The sequence below is a fragment of the Triturus cristatus genome, chromosome 12 (assembly GCF_964204655.1).
Source record: "Triturus cristatus chromosome 12, aTriCri1.1, whole genome shotgun sequence".
Taxonomy (NCBI): domain Eukaryota; kingdom Metazoa; phylum Chordata; class Amphibia; order Caudata; family Salamandridae; genus Triturus; species Triturus cristatus.
The window spans coordinates 83,348,152-83,366,483 of record NC_140595.1 but is presented as its reverse complement, the minus strand read 5'-3'; the positions used below and the strand labels follow the sequence as shown (position 1 = coordinate 83,366,483).

Genomic DNA, 18,332 nt, shown 5'->3' with positions numbered 1-18,332 from the left:
TTTTTGCAACCTGCAAACATCCGGCGCGTACAGACAAGCAGCCATCGCATCTTGTCGGTAGGTAGTCCACACCCAGGAACTCACAGCGGCTGCCAGATCGGGCATGGAGCAAGCGCAGCTGCTACATAGACCGACTTGGGAAGAGTACAGCCTTCCAGAAATCAGGGATCTTTGGCACCCTCCACACTGAACAGGACAAAACAAGGCATCTCCACCATCCCCTCAGACAAATTTAGATACCGATGGATCTTCTTGGTGAATTTATCCACTGATCAATTACACCACTGCACCATGGTTGCCTCCACCTGGATGGTGTTACCCCAAATCCACTTAGTGGCCCCTTTTCAACAAACTCTACTGGTGTGTCCGCCACACTGATCACACACTTATCAATTTTAACAGCCAATGAAATTGGTGGTTGGCACCTAACTGCCCAATTTTGCCAATCCTCTCACCTTGGCTGTCCGTCTCCTGGTTGACGCGTCCGGTTTTGTGGCCTGATGGTGTGTTCGTTTCCGCCGTGAGAAGACCAAGACGCGTCGGCTGGCCTGGACTTCCCCGGTTGGTGTACTGAAGGGCCTCGTCGCCGCTCAGGATCCCGCCTCGAAACGCTTCTTCGTTGCCGACGCCTACACCTGAGGTCAGGCACCTCCTGGGCCAGGTTTCGGAGAACTACGAAAGAGACAAGAACACATTCTTAACCCTTTGCTTAGATGGGGGAAGGAGGTGGGGCCGGGTGGGTGGTGACATGGATGGGGGAAAACTGAGAGGACGATCTGAGATGCAACATGTACCTCCAGAGATAATGAAGCTGCTGCAAACAAGTTTCTACCACAAGGCTTCAAAATCACAGAAGGCGTGGCGTGCCCATGCACCAGTGTCAGGAGCAAGTTTATGGAAATCAGATAAAAATCTACTCAAGCCTGAGAACGCAGGTTTCTTTTGAACCACTTGCAGTGCCGTTGCCTGTTATGTTCATGGTCTGTGTGAACAGAACATGCAGTGCCCCAAGCATCACTAGGGCATATTCCATCCAATACACAGAGCAGGTACCACAGAAGCCACAGCTCTGAACAAAAACAACAGCCGAAGCACGAAGTGCAGTAGTGCACACTTTCCTCCCACGGGCCATGAACATCACAGGCAGCAGCACTGCAGGCTACTGCAGACACGGTCACAAATCACAGAACCAGTACAGCACTGGCAGCATCCCTCGCATGCACAGAACAGGTAGAACACGGAGCAGCAGTAGAACCACAAATCACTGTCACAAAAACCGGTGCAACACAAGCAGCAGTGCAAGTGTCTGCAGTCAACTTCTCTTCCACAAAAACAGGACAAGTTTCCCTCCCATGCACAGAAAAGGGGTGGCATGGAGAGCAGCTATACAACAACAAATCACTGTCACAAAAACTCAAGCAGCAGTGCAAGCGTCTGCAGTCAACTTCTCCCCCACAAAAACAGGACCAGCTTCCCTCCCATGCACAGAACAGGTAAGGCATGGAGAGCAGCAGTACAACTACAAATCACTGTCACAAAACTGGTGCAACACAAGCAGCAGTGCAAGTGTCTGCAGTCAACTTCTCTTCCACAAAAACAGGACAAGTTTCCCTCCCATGCACAGAAAAGGGGTGGCATGGAGAGCAGCAGTACAACCACAAATCACTGTCACAAAAACTCAAGCAGCAGTGCAAGCGTCTGCAGTCAACTTCTCCCCCACAAAAACAGGACCAGCTTCCCTCCCATGCACAGAACAGGTAAGGCATGGAGAGCAGCAGTACAACCACAAATCACTGTCACAAAACTGGTGCAACACAAGCAGTTAACTTCTCCCTCACAAAAACAGGACAAGCTTCCCTCCCATGCACAGAACAAGTATGGCACGGGGAGCAGCAGTACAACTACAAACCTTGTTTACCAGACAGCAGCAATGCAAGAGCCTTCACACGACAGCTACTCCACAGTCAGCAGCAACAGAACACAAGAACAACTCACAGTGGTACAAGATTCCCTCACGTGGACCAAATGTCGTATGGGGACAGACATTCAGGCATTTTTCACATTGGGGACATATGTGGCTACAGTACAGCAGAAGATGTGCGATCAGAAAAGGTGCAACAGGACAGCCAAAGTAACTGACACCCCAAGGACCGTCGCAGTGTGGCAATGATTTGCTTGATAATCAAAGCTCCCAGTTTTTACTGATTTTTACACAATAATGTATTTATTTAGAACAACAGACACTCAGGAAGGAGTTATTCTTTTCAGTGGCTCTGCATGTCGTCAATCATGACTGCCAGGCCAGGCCAAGAGTCGCGAGGTTGACAGATTGCAAGTTAACAAATGAATGAGATTTCCTTGCACAGGTCCCTAAAAACTAATAACAGAAGAAGGTACTGCAGCATTACATATGGCTGCATACAGGGCTAGAACCAGGTGACAAAGTGTAATTTCTTCAGTTAACTAAAAGGGCAAATACAAATGTTGCAACTTCGTTTTCTTCACAGAACACACATAAAACATGATTAAAAGCCAATAAGTAAAAAACCAATATGGATAAATACAGATGAATTGGTAAAAAAATAATCCTGAGATGCCGAATTGTGATTAAAGCTCTTAGTTTACTGTTTTTGCTGGAAAATACAGATACAACCCATTTATGTTCTGTATTTACCTTTAACATAGAATAAAAGGAAAGTAGGTCTTCCTTTGAGTGGCCACTCATGACTGCGGTCAGACCAATACCTGTGCAGAATAATACGCTAGGATGTTATATAAAAAAAATGCTGAGTTTTTATAAAGCTTCAAGCTACTGGAATGGTAATGTTTTCAAATAAGCATACGGAGTTTGAGGTGTGCGTAATACAGTTGGATGCCCGATGAACCTGTAAGTTTACATTTATCAGTGTAATAAATATGGAAATATCGTAGTAGCAAATTAACTTGTTTACACATCTCAAAAAATATGGATACAGACAAAAGGATTTAAAAATAAAATAAATTTAGATAAATATTCAGACTGATGTGTCTACAAAGTAAACACTGTAAAGTGGGAGGCTAATTATAATGTAGACTGCATTACCAATCAAATGAGATTGAGCAAATCGGATTGGCCTATGGCAATATTTATGGCTCAACAAGAACACTGCCTTGTCCTTTAGAATGTAGGTTCCGAAATCCCGAAGAGACCTAGGTGCCAGCTCTCTCACATTCGGACTTAACAGCATCACCAGTCTAGAAGAATTAACAAGTTCTCCCAAAAAAAAAACCCAACAAAAAACAGGATGGCTGATGCTAGACTCACAATTTACTCATGAAAAAAAATAATGCATTCATTTTTAACATTTATAAATCATCATACATTTCCCCGGATAGCTAAGACAACGCCAAGTATTATCTTTAAGTTAAGTCTTTAAGCATTGTCTTTAAGTATATTATTTTTATTCAATAATCCCATTCTCATGCATAATTTAGATAAAGTGCATGCCACTGGAAGGTAACCTGAAAACAGTATATTAGACTACTTTTTATCAATGACGAGTGTGTGACTGAATCTAGATTCCGAAAGCTGCAAAAACAAAACCTGTGAAGACCTCAAGGCCAGCACAAAAAAAAAAACCTTATGCCAGCGACAGGATGTTTATAATACATGTTAGATATATTAACATTGTTTATCTTAACCAAAGTTTTTCAGGGAATTTCCTGGGTTTTAAAGATACATTTTAAAAATTCCTCTTCTTACCACCATGACAAGTGATTACTACTCGAATGGGATGAAGCTTGGTCATCCCCTGCCACATGTCCTTCCTAACAAAAATGAATGTGTCCTCATGTAATGCAACTGGTGCTATGTAAAGCGCTCTGATACCCGATTCGGTTCAAGTTCGTGTTATATAAAACTCTGAAAAATAAAAAAATAAAAAATAAAATACCCTGCCAGCACCCTACACTGTGGAATGGCCAAGTCCCTCATGGCGTACATCGGTGTCTCTTGGGTACAGAACATGCCTTTTAGCCAGGCTCGTCACTAGGTACTCACGCCCACAGAACCCATGACCACAGTACTTGTAGGCCATGACACAAGGCCACATCTCTGAACACTTGACACAAAAGCAAGGATTGCAGTGCAAGAAACAAGCACTGGCCTCTGGCCAAGTCACGTGCAGGGATCCCTATCCACACAACAAGCGAGGCACGGTCAGCAGCAATGATAACAGGGCCACCTTTACGGCGGTGCGATCGGTGCAGTTGCACCTGGTGCTGACCTTGGAAGACGCTGTTTTTAGAAATAACTTATTGGTTTACGAGCAACTGCTGCAGTATTTCCTGTCTGTCCATCAGATTTCAGGTAACAATAAAAGTTTCAAGATAATTCTGGTAATTTAAAGTTCCTGCTGGAGAAAAATCAGAGTTTTGTCTAGTTTGACTCATCATAAAGTAGCGGAGAACATGTACTAGGCAGATCACGTAACTGTATTTTATATGGATAGCTCAGTGGGTTACAGCTTTGGTCACAGAGATCCTTTTGTTAATTGCAGTTCCATAAGTTACAATCTTGATATAGAAGAGTGACCTATGCACAGTCATCAAAGAGCTGCATGCAAACCGCATCGTATAGGTTAGGACGTTAAGCCCCCCCCCCCCCCGTCTTTCATTATCTATTCCGAATGTGGCCAAAAACTTTTGCTTTGGTAGAAAATCATTCTTATTTCTGAAGCCAACCCATACAGTGCTTTGAAATAAATGAAATGTATGCATGAGAGTCGCTCTGGAGAGATGAAGGACACTGATGGTGGCTGGTAGTGCAGGAATCTCAGGTGGTCATGGAGAGAGGGGGGGGGGGGGGGGGCAAAAAAAAAATGTCAACCTGGGCGCAACCAGCAATGAAGCCGGCCCTGTATGACCAGCAGGTAATGTGCATAAAGCAAGGCCTTCACCTATGCTCTGTGTGAACCTCCAGTGATGGCTGGTGGCCATGTCTTGTAGGTAGTGGCATAACCAGATTAACATGTAGTTATGGTTCACTTAGTCACAGACAGAATATAACTTTGTCCTTGCCATGAGCAGTTGAGGCACAGTGTATGGGTGGGGGCTCAGGCCATACCCTGTGGTATAAGGGGCAGTAGACAGAAAATACAATTTTGAAACATAGGAAATTCACTGGAAAAAAACGTTGTTTAAAAGAAATTGGCTCTCTAATTAGATCACATGCCAACTAATGTTATAAAAAGCTTTAGATATTCAGTGAAAAAGTGCAAAGATGGATGAGAGTTTGATTTAGATCCACAATCAAAAAAAATAAATTTAAAAAAACTGCAACTCCATAGCCATGGCTAGCCATGTGTCAATAACTACAGACACCACAAAAATAACGCTTATGACCTTACACTTGGCATCACAGTTCGCATGGTCTTTGACATCACTGCTGACATCACATGTCTGACAATTTCTGCAGCATCAAGGTTAAACCTATTCACGTGACTGCACATTCTAGGCATGTGCCCGAACATTTTAACATTTTGGTAATATCGCAACTGCCGACAATTTTTCGAAACCCCATTGCACCTTGTGGTAGGTTTGGGGCATGCGATGCTAAGGGACAATCACTTGTTGAACAAATAGCAGTAATGTGAGGCCAGCTAGCAGGACATCCGTGATCTTCTGTCTCCACATAGTGTCAGCAGCGGCATCTGATGGCAGACCAGCAGTAATTTTGCCTCCATGTAAGATCTGTTGTTTCACATTGAAAACGCATGCTTTCATCTTTGTGTGTTCCCTATGAGACAATATTTGGTTTCTAGTGGAACTGATCCTTTGTTTTGAGCTAAACTCTGCGAGGACTCCCGTTGGCTGTCAACAGAACTGCAGCATTTCATCTACAGGTAATCTTACCTGAGATGCCACAACAGTGACGTCATTGGTGATGCAATATGTGATGTTACCACTAATATCAACTTTGAGTTCAGTAGCCGAACACTATTGAGGAATTAAGGCAGAGTCAATAACCAGAACAGGGAAATTTCATCAGGTGTTAGGTTTGCCTTGTATTTAGTAATACCCCTTCAACATAAGAGTTAAATAATTGAGGTACTACATTTTCTTAAAGAATCGTTACATCCCTGGATCATCACCTCACTTCCGGAATTCCGAATGACCCTCAAGACCTGGCTGTTCGAATAAGGCTCCGGGACCTGCAAGCGCCTGGATACCCTATTGAGTGATTAGCCGTGCTTTATAAATCCTGATTGATCCCCTTAAAAAATAAATTCCTGGGAATTCATACATTTACTGATGGGGTACGGACACAATTGTTGAAGTTTCCTTGCACTTTCCAGTGGAAATTGAAAAAAAACATGTTTGCTTCTAGGAAAAATAGCCCCTCTCTTTCACGAGGATAGACTGTGCGATGGAGTACCGATCAGTACTGCCGGCGGGTCCTTTCAGTAATCCATACATGGTGTACCTATAAAACATTTTCTTTTCATCTGGCTTTAATTCTTCCTCCCTCTGAACCAGGAGATTCCATTGGCTTCACCCAATCCACTACCTTAGCATATTGTTTAAACACACTTTGAAGTTGACCTATAAGAGAACTCAAAAAAGCAAAATGAAAAAAAGTTTATACTGGTATAACTCAGGCTGTATCACTTGTGTCTTGGTCTGTGCAGCCCACGCTGTGCATTAACGGAGCAGGTAAAATAGTTTTACTGTACAAAAGCCACAGATGTTGGCCAAGTCATTACTTCAGGAGCATGGGATCTTCAAGAGAGCAGGCAAAATGTGGAGCATCTCACAACCATCGTCATCAAACCGGATATTAACACAAAATCAACTGTGAATATTAAAAATCCAGAAAAAAAAAATCCAGACTTTCGAGCAATAAGAGTTGACCATATCTCTGGATTCATTTATAGTCTGGTTCTGCAGAGACAACTAAGGCGTAATCTGGGATTTTCAGGAAAGGCCGACATGCGTTGGGCAAATCAATTACAAATTCATGTACAGGTACTAACCAGGCATAATCACACGCGCAAAACACAGCACACATCGCCAAATGTCTGGAGCACTTTGAACGGTTGGGGACTAAACAAATTCCAATTTGTGCCAGCTGCTGACAGCTCAGACAAGCAGTACAAAAACCAAGAGAAAAATGAGCTAACAATTGCAGGGTTATCAGATTAGAGAAAGATACACAAGAGGGAGCAGGCAGAACAGACAAATCGGTCTGCGGTTGGAAACTAGTGCCTCATGCACTCAAATGGAAGAGAAAGGATACAATCAAACAGCCAATAGCAGAAGGTGAGAGAGGAAGGTGTACCCCACAGGGCTAAGACAAGGAGCGATTGACAAAGTCTCAATCCAATGGTTGAAAGAGGCTGGTAAAAGAAATCCAATAGTTGTAAGCGGCAAACCCAAAGCCCCCTCTGTATATTGAAAAGATGAGGTCCTTTTAACAGGTGTGCTATTAAAAAAGGCTTTAAACAGGAATGCACTCTCATTCTGATAAATCCACTTGTGTAATCAATAAGGAAATGAACATTTGCCAGAGGGAATTTACCGTCCGACTAGTGTGCACTCACATCTGTGTGCGCGCGCGTCAGTGTATGTGTGTTTCTATATTCAAACACCGACATCACATACATATTTATAACACAATGGTTGGTGCTTCTAATTCACAAAATGTAGGGGTAGCAATACTCACGACGTGTGAGAAATAGAAAATATTTCATGACTCCCCTGGAAATAAGGGTTTCATCGCCATATTAACAGGCTCCAAACCATTCTGTAGAGTTTACCATTGCCAGGCCACTAGGATTATGGGACAATGGAAGAACAAATGATGTAGCCGTTACCTAAATGATGTGGCAAAACTGGCAAATTATGCAACATTATGTGGCATATCCACTGGCAACACTCCTCTCGTAGTATTATTTGGATCCATTAGAGCTGCAAGGAAAAAGCTACTTATCTTTAGTAACGCTCTTTTTAGGGGATACTCTAACTGCAGATTATCCACCTTTTGAATATCACCGGGTGCCAGATATTAACAGCAGGCCCGGGGGTATGCGGTGCTATGTGGATCCTGGTTGACTTCATTAAACCCCAGAAGTGACATTGGAATCGCATATGAGCACTAGCCCTGCTCGTCAACACGAGTTGCTTTCTTGACTCTCCTCTCATATCCTATAAACAAGTTAAGGTACCGGCAGGTGTGTCTGTCTCTGCGCTTGGAGGCCAGAACCGGTACCAGTGTGCTATACAATAACACCCAAACTGAACTGACTCTGGCTGATCCATCAGGTTTGCAGCCCAACAAGAAACAGAGGTACCAATGTGCAGGTCTCTAATTTGGGACTTTTTCTTATGGAAATTCCACAGAACAGGGAGGGAGCGAGTAAGGAAGGTTGATGAGGTCTGTGGTTAGATAGAGTATTCACCAGAAAGAGTGTTATTTAAAGTAGGTGACATGTTCTGATGGAAACTTCTAACCGCAAGCAGTGCGTCCTAAGATGGTGGGTTTGTTTAATGGCTCAGGGCCAAAAAGGTGAAATGCACGCCCCGTCAGACCTGGCAGTAGTGCTTTGGGAACATGTGTACCGATGCCCGCGTCACAGTCTGACAGATGTCTAGTAAAGACACTTCACGCGCCAGTGCGCAGAGTAGTAACAGTCATGAGCCAGGTGGAATTGGTCCTCCATCGGCTGCTCCTTGGCCTCTGTGGAGCTTGATGCAGTGGATTATCCGTCTTGACAAAGTCATTTTCTGCACTGCCTTGCATTTTTTGCCTAAGAATCCTCCGCAAAGAGCGGATTGCCCACCCAATAGTCTCTGGTGTGATCGACGTAAAAGCTTGAAGCTCTTTTGGGGACCAGGTGATGGAGTCACTCCTTCTCTATCCAGGGTGAGTTGGGACAAAGGATGGGAGAATGATGGAATGCCCAACATGAAAAGCAGTCATGACTTTAGGCAAAAAGGTTGCATTGGTCCTCAACACCACTTTGTCTGGGTAAAGAGGTGGTGCAAGTCAGCTGCACCAAGAAAGCTTGGAGCTCACTCATGGGATGAGCCTAAGTCACTGCAACCAGAAATACAGTCTTCAGAGTGCAGGTATGTAGTGGATAGCTGTGCACGAGACGTGTGTTCGAATGCCATGGCCATGAGGAAAGTGAGGAACAAATTAAGGTCCCAATGTGGCATCACAAAGAGTTCAGGGGAAAACAAATTAGTCAAACCTTTTAGAAAACTCATCACAAGAGGGGATTCGAACAAGGACATAAAAAAGCTAAAAGAGATAACAAATAACATTTAAACACTACAAGCCCTTGCTGGGCCAGTTATAAAACAACTAAGACATTGGACAGTCTGGCCTACAGCAGGTCAGTATTGCAGGTGCCAGACCAGGCTAGAAACTTGTCCCAGTGTAGACAGGCTTTGTAGAGGTACACCTGGACATTAAGAATGGCTCCCAACAAAACCTCAGGAGGAAGATCGAATGCAGTCACCTGCCGCTGGTCAGTCTTCATACATAGAGGTGAAGATTGCGTAGGCTCAGGTCCACAACCTGCCCTGCATTTGCAACAGGAGATCCTCTCAAAGAGGTAGCCTGATCGGGGGACAGATGCTCATGCCCAGAACTTCCGGGTACCAAATTATCATTACCCAATGTAGGATGTTAAGAGGCCTAGAAGCCCCAGAGCCACTCTCACTGAGAGCCATGATGGAGGCCGTGATGGAGGCTGAAACATCGGGATCACAGCAGACTGTCCTGGATTGGTTGTGGTGGAGGGAAGGCCCAAAACTGCACCTGTCCAGGATGGCCCAATGAAAGGGAGTCTATGAGATGTATTCAGGTTTGACTTTGGAACACTGACTGGTAGAAAATCCCAATGATGACCGGTGGTTCACTGTTGTTGGGAGGTGGTGTACGTTGACTAACTGTGTGAGCCTGCCTTCAAGAGCCAGTCATCGAGGCAGGGAAAAACTAGAATCCTCAACCTGCAAAGGTGTGCTGCAGCCACCGACATCACCTTAGTGAATACCCCAGGGGCACTGGTGAGGCCAAAGTGGAGCATGGAAAACTGGAAATGCTCCTGGCCCACTTTGAATCGCAATTAGTGTCTTTAGGACTGCACGACAGGTACATACAAGGAGGCACCTTGTAGGTCCAAACCCAACCAGTCATTTGGGTCTAGCATACACAGAACTAGGGCCAGACCAGCATCTTGAATTTGTCCTTCCACAAGAAAACATCCGGAGGGTGGAGATCTAAAATCAGACAAAGGCCTCAAACCTTCTTCGCCACCCGGAAGTAGTGGGTATAACAACCAGTCCCTATTTGCGTAGCCAGGACTTTCTCTACAGCTCCTTTTGGGCAAATGAGCCTGCTCTTGAAGGGCAGGTGCTCTTCTGAAAGATGTGATGTGGGTGAAGATGTAGAGGATCGAAAAGGAATGGCAGGGCATAGTCTTGTTGAACAATACGAAGGAACTACCTGTCAGATGCTATATTTTGCAACCATTGAAGGAAATATCTGATCCTGCCTCCCACAGAGAGGTTGTGTGCCATTATGGGCAAAATAAGTTGGTTGGAGGCTATTGCTGTATGGGTGGAGGACTGCAAAGTTAATTGCCTCTGGTAGCCTGCACACTGCCTGCTTGATTCCTGTCCCTGACAAGACTGGGACGCCTGTTGTGGGGGCCGTGGGCCTTGGCTATACACCAACCCTCAGGAGTAGCCTCGAAGTGGACAAAACTGCTGAATATACAGTCATGCAGGTGTTGAGAGGCCTATGGAATGCACCTTGGTGTGCCTTTCTTTAAAGCGTTCCCAAGTAGTCCATACTGCCCAGCCCATAACAGATTATTTTGCGGCATCTTGACCATCCTAGATGGTTTGAATTCGATTGGCCCAAAATTCTTTGGGGACTGCCGGCAAATTCTTGCCAACCATATCCCATAAATGGGTAGAAACATGTGTCAAACAGTAGCTACAAAGCTTAAAAACTGTACAGCTTTAGGGGACTCAGTTCCCTTGCACCCAGGGAAAAAGAGAATTTAGTAAGAAAAAAAATGGCCATGGATGAGGAAAAAGTTGGGAGTAAGCTCCAGATCAGCATACGAAGGCACAGAAAGAAAGTAACTGAAGTCGATGTGCAGGGGTGGCGCCTCAGTGCAGCTCCATCTGCACTTCTGGGATCAAACAAAGTCAACATGGTGCCACCTCCTGGCACGCGGGCAATGCGGTTTAAGTCTTCTAGAGCTAGGCTGGCACATGGGGATATTCGAAAGGGGAGGAATCTTCGGTTAGAAGTATCCATCAGAAGCAACATTTTTGATGACCTGTACAAATTATGTGGCTAAATCAGAATTATGTGGTAAGCATGGCAGTCACATAAATCTAGTGGCACTGACCACTGTTTTATGAACAACATATTAATAAAAGGTAAACCGGACCTAAACCTAGCCTGTCCCCATTGTTAGCTGCACAGTGAAAAGAACTGCTTCAAGAATATCCTCTTTAGCGGCATTATGTGGTTTTTAACAATTAGTTTTTTTCCTCTAAAACTATACATTTTTTATATGCAAGTCTCATATTTTGACTGAGGACAACCAACCAGTATACTAAAGCATTTCATGCTTTCCAAAACAAATGAAACACCTTTTTCAAACCAAACACCTTTAAATAAATATGTAATGTAAAAAATATATAACTGGTAATATTCATAATATGGTCCTATATTGCTATCCTGGGGTTCTGGTTACATTTACAAACCTCTCGCAGTTTAGGATGTCATCAAAACCACTCTTTGGCAACTTTGGATCAGAATACCTGGTTACCTGGCATGTATCCTCTTTATATAACACAATACTGGTTTACAAAAATCACTACTGTGTACGTCATAGCTCTACTCCCTGGCATGCACTCACATAGAAGTTTTTAACTGTTAGTAAAAGTACTGATTAAGAGTAAATAAATAAACGTTACTGCACTGAACCAAAACTTGAATCTAAAATCGAATACTGAGCATTCCATGCAAGATAATTTTTGGTATACTCATGTTTTGCTTTTTCTGAGAGACTTATGAAAAACTCGTTCATTTTGAGAAAAGGTAACCGGTAAATAATAAATATATGGCTCATTGCATTTTATTGATTTCTGTACAATAGACAGGCAACAGGACGTGATGAAGGGGCCACTTAATCGAGGTGTCACTGAAAGCTCCTTCCTACTCGTATGGCTCTCTCTATCTGCATACAAATAAATTATAAACGCATTCGCCACCGCGCACACACTCCTAGCCTCCGACTGAAGCAGACATCTCTGAAGATGCAGGCACATTAACCAACTGAGCGCCGTCACTGCAGGCTGCACGTGGTCCCTCTCGGCAGTCCATAGAAAAAATCCAAAGCTGTCTGATCAAAATCAGAAGTCGTGCTCTTCACGCATATGCCTGCAGCAGGCGCTTTAGCCAGTCGTGCTAAATCGATGGCACTGAGACATATGGTAAGCAAGTGACAAGCTTCCGCAGTCGGCATAATAACCTTCAAACCTCGGCGATACGTATTTCGTATCCTGGCCAATCGGAAGGCACGCTGGTCTCTGCAGCAGATACATTAGCCACCCGAGCTGCCCCGCCGGCGGAGGCTGGCCCTTTAAGTGGCTTGCCTGCTGCAGCCCCGGGGAGCGCGCGCGGCCCTGCTGATGCCACACCGCGCTCGACAGCTCAAGGGTCGCCTGGCGACTGTCGCGCGGCTCGGGCGGGGCCGAGGGTGCGGCTCAGGTGGGCGGGCGCGGCTCAAGGACGCGCGGTACCTGGGCTCGCCCACCCGAGCGGGCCGCCGCCCAGGCCCGAACAAAGGGGGAGGCAGGCGGAAGCGGGAAGGCGAGGCGGGCCCTGGGACTCCCTGGAGGTCACACCCGGCCGGCGCCAGGAGCCGGGCCGGGAGCGGAGGGTCCTGCCGCGGAGGCCATGTGGAGAGAGGGGAGGGTGTGAGCGGAGCTGGGGCTAGACAAGGGGGTCAATGTGCGTGCTGCAACTGCACAAATATGAGCGCAGCAACCAGGCCACGGGATTTAAAGACAACTCGGTGGGTTGGTGCGCTTCCGGAAAATATCTGTACACAGAGCTCCCAAGTGGCCTCGTGTCAGGTGCATGTTGCTTATGGACTCATTTTTTTTTTCTTGACTTTCAAGTTATTGTAGTTTTGTAATCACCCGTTCTAATTGCAGCATCAACACGCAAAGAAAACCAGCACTGGCAAAGTCGCCAGGTTTGGAATGCAAGCTGGTGCGACAGACATATTTTGTACAGCTTTTTATTGCAAGTATATGACACCAAATATATATAACAAAAGCAAGCATTTCACCATTTAGACAAGGCAGTCATATGCTTGGAATATATATATGTCACATTTAAAGTTAAAATGACCATTTCATTAACTGAATAAGTGCTTCCTGGCTGGCACATGTAGGTAGAACAGGTATCGACACCCCGGTTTGTTTTAAGTGGTCATGAAAGGTGCTGTACGCCTCACATCCAAATCCTGCCGTTTTGGTGCAGTATTGCAGAATCATTTAGTGTTTAACTCTGTCTTCGCCCTTACTGGGAATATCTTAAAAACATATCAATAGATTTATAAAATGTTTCTTGGCACACAAATAAATAAGAAATTTATTTCAGTCCCTTCTGTCTGGACTCATAACTGCTTTAGTTATGCTTTTCTCTGCAACTGTCATACATAAACAATTTTACCCAAATCATCTTTGAGCTAGACGCACGCACACAAACCCAAAACTAATCAGCTTTGTCTATACTGTCTGATAACCGAGCTGTTGAACTCAAGGTCGTATCCTGCAGGGAACATGGCGCCGAAATTCTGTAACACTTTTCGCCCTAAGTGGGATGGGTATGCCCAGGCGTGCGTCCCTTGCTCGCTGTGCCACTGGATTCAAGCTAGCCTGGCTGAAGAAGGGTGACATACCCCGAAACCGGTCCCAGGATGCTTGTTTCCGGTCAAGGGAGGACCTGGCCTGGCAGTTCGGTCTGGACTGCTCCCATGGGGCACAGGGTCAAGACTGATTTGCATATGGCTGGGTCCAAACTGGGGTGGCATAGTGGGCAAAAGAAAGATGGATTTAACCCAGATCTTTTGACTGGGGGAAGAAGGTTTGCATTGTCAGCATTCCGTCCATCATTTGTTTGCTGTAACACCGAAATTCGGAGGCAGGGTGCCCAATGGATAAAGCGCAGGGCCGGATTTGCCGCACCAATAATCAGGCGTTTCTCCAGGAGACAAGAAGGGTCGGGGTTGGTTTTGTTACTGGGGGTCAGTTTTGCAACGTTGCTGCAACATCGGCCCCCAGTAACTAAAGCAGCAAGCAAGCGTTTCCAGCTAGCCTACCCGGGGCCAGGAAGTGCTTTCCCAGAGGCAGGTCAGAGAAAACTGCCAGGGCTGCTCTGGGTTCCCACTCCAACCCTGATAAAGCCAGAAGAAACCTTGAAGGTGACCCCGAGGGGTTTATTACCAGGAACAAGTGGAGTGAATCCAGGGCCACCACCACGTTGCCCCTGTAGTCGGTCCATTAGGAGTCTGTCGGCAAGCGACCAATAGGGAAATTAGGAGAGGTTGAGAGCAGGCATGCAACTCTGAAAGGCTGATAGGGGAGGCACCAGTCAGATCAGTCTGTGTGAAAACGCATTTTGCGCTACAAAAAGTGCAAGAAAGACATGAAACACTAACAAAAACCTATCATGTTCTGTTGTTCCTGTGCATTCACAGTAAATGTTTACCATGAATTGGTGTGTTGGTGGTAAAATTTTTACAGCGAATTGTACATAATTACACAAAGTGGCATAATGGCATCATTTCATGAAATTAACAAAACAAGCATAACACAAAATTCTTTAAATACGCACAGTACCCTAATTTCGCCCAGACTTACTTAGGAGGCCAGCTGTAACATTTAGTAGCCCAGAGGCATATATACACCCTCCTTTCTTCAAAGGAAGAGGTGGTTGTAGTATAACATTCAATATAGTGTGACATCATTAATTGATGCCTTCTTATCGTGATTGGGAGGCGGGGGGGAATCCAAACAAGTTTCAAACCAACTTAGCCAGCATCCTGGCCAACGATGCAACTTGAGCCTCCTTAAATGGTTCAGTTCAGCAGTGGCTCACCAGGGCAGATGGTTAAACGCCAAAGCTCATTTCCTAGTACCACGTACGAGTAGGTCTTCCAGTCCAGGATTTTTCTTTAAATTCTGGGGCTTGCAGCCCTTGTTTTAAGTGGGATGAAAAAAGGTGGAGCGGTTGGTCTCTAAAAGTAAGCACAACAAAACAGAACAGTGTTGGGCGTAGAACGACCGTACTGGTGCTAGTGTTAGAAATGTAAAATCCTAGTGCTCAACCTCTTCCGGCTCCATTGCCCGGGAACCACTATACATATACAAGAAACTCTAATGAGGAGGAAACACTACAAGTGTTATTCAACAATCTTTTTCTCGAAATTCAGATTAGTTCACAATTTAATCACACTAGTTTTCTTCTTTTAATCCACGTAAGAGAAGGGACTCCATATGATTTTCAGAAAGAACATCTTTATTATTATTGTTTAGTCAATATTTTGCACTCCAGCCCAGCCAACGCGTTTCGTCCTGTAAAGGACTTCATCAGGGTTTGCATATTCATATATAAATTCTCTAAAATTAGGTAGAGTCTGTATATATATATCATTGAGCGGGCAGTATCTCCCAATTTAAATTTAGTATAATCGTGAATGAATTCTCTTCAACTGGGTTTAGTCAGTATAAATGTAGCATTGAGCGGGTATTTTCTCATGGGAGAAACTATTATCCAGTAACAGCGCTGTCACTCGCTAAACTGCTTTACTCAGCAGATCCCACTTGGGAGAAACTACCTGCTCAATGCCACATTTATACTGGCTAAACCGAGTTCTAGACAATTCTTTCAGAATTAATACTAAATTTCAATTGGGAGACACTTCCCGCTCAATGCCATATTTATACAGATTCTACCTAATTTTAGAGAATTTATATACAATAACGCAAACCCAGATGAAGTCATTTACAGGACGAACCTGTTGGCTCTCTTACGTGGATTAAAAGGAGAAAACATATGTGGTTAAATTAGGAGTGAATCTGAATTTTGAGAAAAGATTGTTGAATATCACTTGTAGTGTTTTCTCTTCAGTAGAGTTTCTGGTCTCTAAAAAGTGCATGGCCAAAGAAGCACAACTAAGAATCTTTTCCAAGAGGCGAGGCCGATGTAATTAAGTATGTGGCTTATAACATGTAAACTAAAATCCTGTGTTTCACAAAGCATGCCCCTGACCAGTCTTTGGCTGCCTGTGTGCGTGTTTTCTGTTATTGTAGCCAGACATACGCTTGAAACTTGTCAGACCTACTGGCCTTGTCAATTTTTGATGGCAGTATCAAGTAAATGAGTGACAATGGTTTTATTGCAACCGAATTTACGGTGTTTTATATAGCGCAAACTTGACCCGAAGGTATTGGGCATCAGAGCGCTTTACACCAGCACCAGTTGCGTTACATAAGGACAGATTCATTTTGGATAGGGACGGGGAGATTAAGTGATTTGCCCAGAATCACAGGAGGTTGCGCGTCCTTGCCGAGACTCAAACCCAGTTCCCCAGATTGGAGGTTGGCCGCCCTAGCCGTAAGGCCAGCTGCTATTGAATACTCCCATTGAAAATGTTTACATTCTGAAAATATTAGATTGTACATTAATCATTGCTTAGGTCTATAGAAGGGGTGGTGGTCATCCGAGTGTCTAATTCCTACCGTTCTCCTGTTAATATCACTTTCTTTTGAATGTCTCTTCCTCTATTAGACACTTACACCTTTTTCTCCCCTTACATTTCATACATTCAACATCTGCATTTATCGCATTCCAGCCCCTTCCTCTTCAGAACATCTTTTCACCTTTTGGTGCCGTCCATATTTCGACAGCTGTGGACCTCCTGCACACACTTTGCCACAATTACAATTGGTACACATGTGACTGTCACTCTGTGCGCTCTGCAGAGAGGCCAAGGACTGGATGGGTATGTAACCTGACCACCTCCACTGCCTACCGATAGACACTGTGGAAGACTAGCACTGCCTTGAGCCTCAGCTCTGGAGATCTCAAACGTGTACACTCAAATACCCACCCACAACCTGGAGGCGACTCACTCCACAGTATGCACAACATAGGACTCATATTTTGCTCGAAAAAAAAAACGGACAGAAAAAACAGCATCTGTAAAAAAGCAAATAGTCTTCGGGAAGGCAAGATGAAGTAAAATGTGAAATGTAAACAGGAACAGCATCCCAGACATGGATTACCTTAAGGATGTTTGTTTACGGTCCCTGTAGAGAAAACGATCAGTATTTTCCCCTATAAAGTTAAGGACATGTTTAAAGGGACAGAAGTCGCTTTTAATTACTGCCGGGTATGAGACCGGCCCACTTAAAGCCCACCTTGTAGTCTGGATTGTGAAATCTTATTAACAGGACCCAAGACACACAATGTAAATCAGAACCGGGAGAATGGCTTCTGGTACATTTCTTTATGGCTGTATGGTCACTGGCTTGTTTGCTGTGATATGGGGAATGTTTACTGCTAAAATACTTGTCCTATGGTGTAAGATCCAGTGGCGGCTCTTCCGCTATGGCGGAGGAGCATCTCCCCACCCCGCCGCCAGCATCCAAAAAAGGTGAAAAATAAAATGGGTTTAAAATCCGTTTTATTTTTCTTGTGCTGAGGCTTGGGGGGGGCAGGGTGGTGATTGGCATTACTATTCACTGAGCATGTGGTTATGGCCGGCTGTCTCAGGCCGGGCAAACCCACATGCGCAGTGAAGCGCTCTCCAACCCCAGCTGCACTGCTTGGGTTGGAGAGAGCAAGTACAGGCTCCCAGTCTGTGCTGCAGGAGCGCAAATCATCAGCGCTCAGGCCAATCCTGAAGCTGCTCTCATTCATGAGAACAGCTTCGGGATTGGCCGCCGGGCAGACTGGGAGCCCGTGCCTTCCTGCAGTGAAGATGAGCAAAAGGACACGACCGATGCTGGAGGGCGGCAGGTAAGTTCTTTTTTATAATTTTTTTCATTAGTCTCCGTTGTCTCTCCCCCCAACCCCTCGCGACCCCCTCCCCCGCCCGCCTATCTTCCCTGACACGAGCCGCTCCTGGTGACATCACGGGCTCAAACACTGGTGGCCCTACCCAGGCAAAAAACAAAAGGTCTCTTGCTGCACAATAAATGACGGAGCAATATTACTAGCCCAATAAATGTTCAATTGGCATTGG

General features: G+C 45.0%; 1 protein-coding gene across 2 annotated transcripts in view; it reads right to left on the bottom strand.

The window, feature by feature from the left end:
- ZBTB7B (zinc finger and BTB domain containing 7B) overlaps positions 1-18,332 on the bottom strand; it is a 137,405-nt gene that overhangs the window by 65,633 nt on the left and 53,440 nt on the right. For both annotated transcript variants that reach the window (XM_085639241.1, XM_085639242.1), the window contains exon 2: positions 456-672. The gene's annotated coding sequence lies outside the window, so the exon portion shown is untranslated. The remainder of the gene's footprint in view (positions 1-455; positions 673-18,332) is intronic.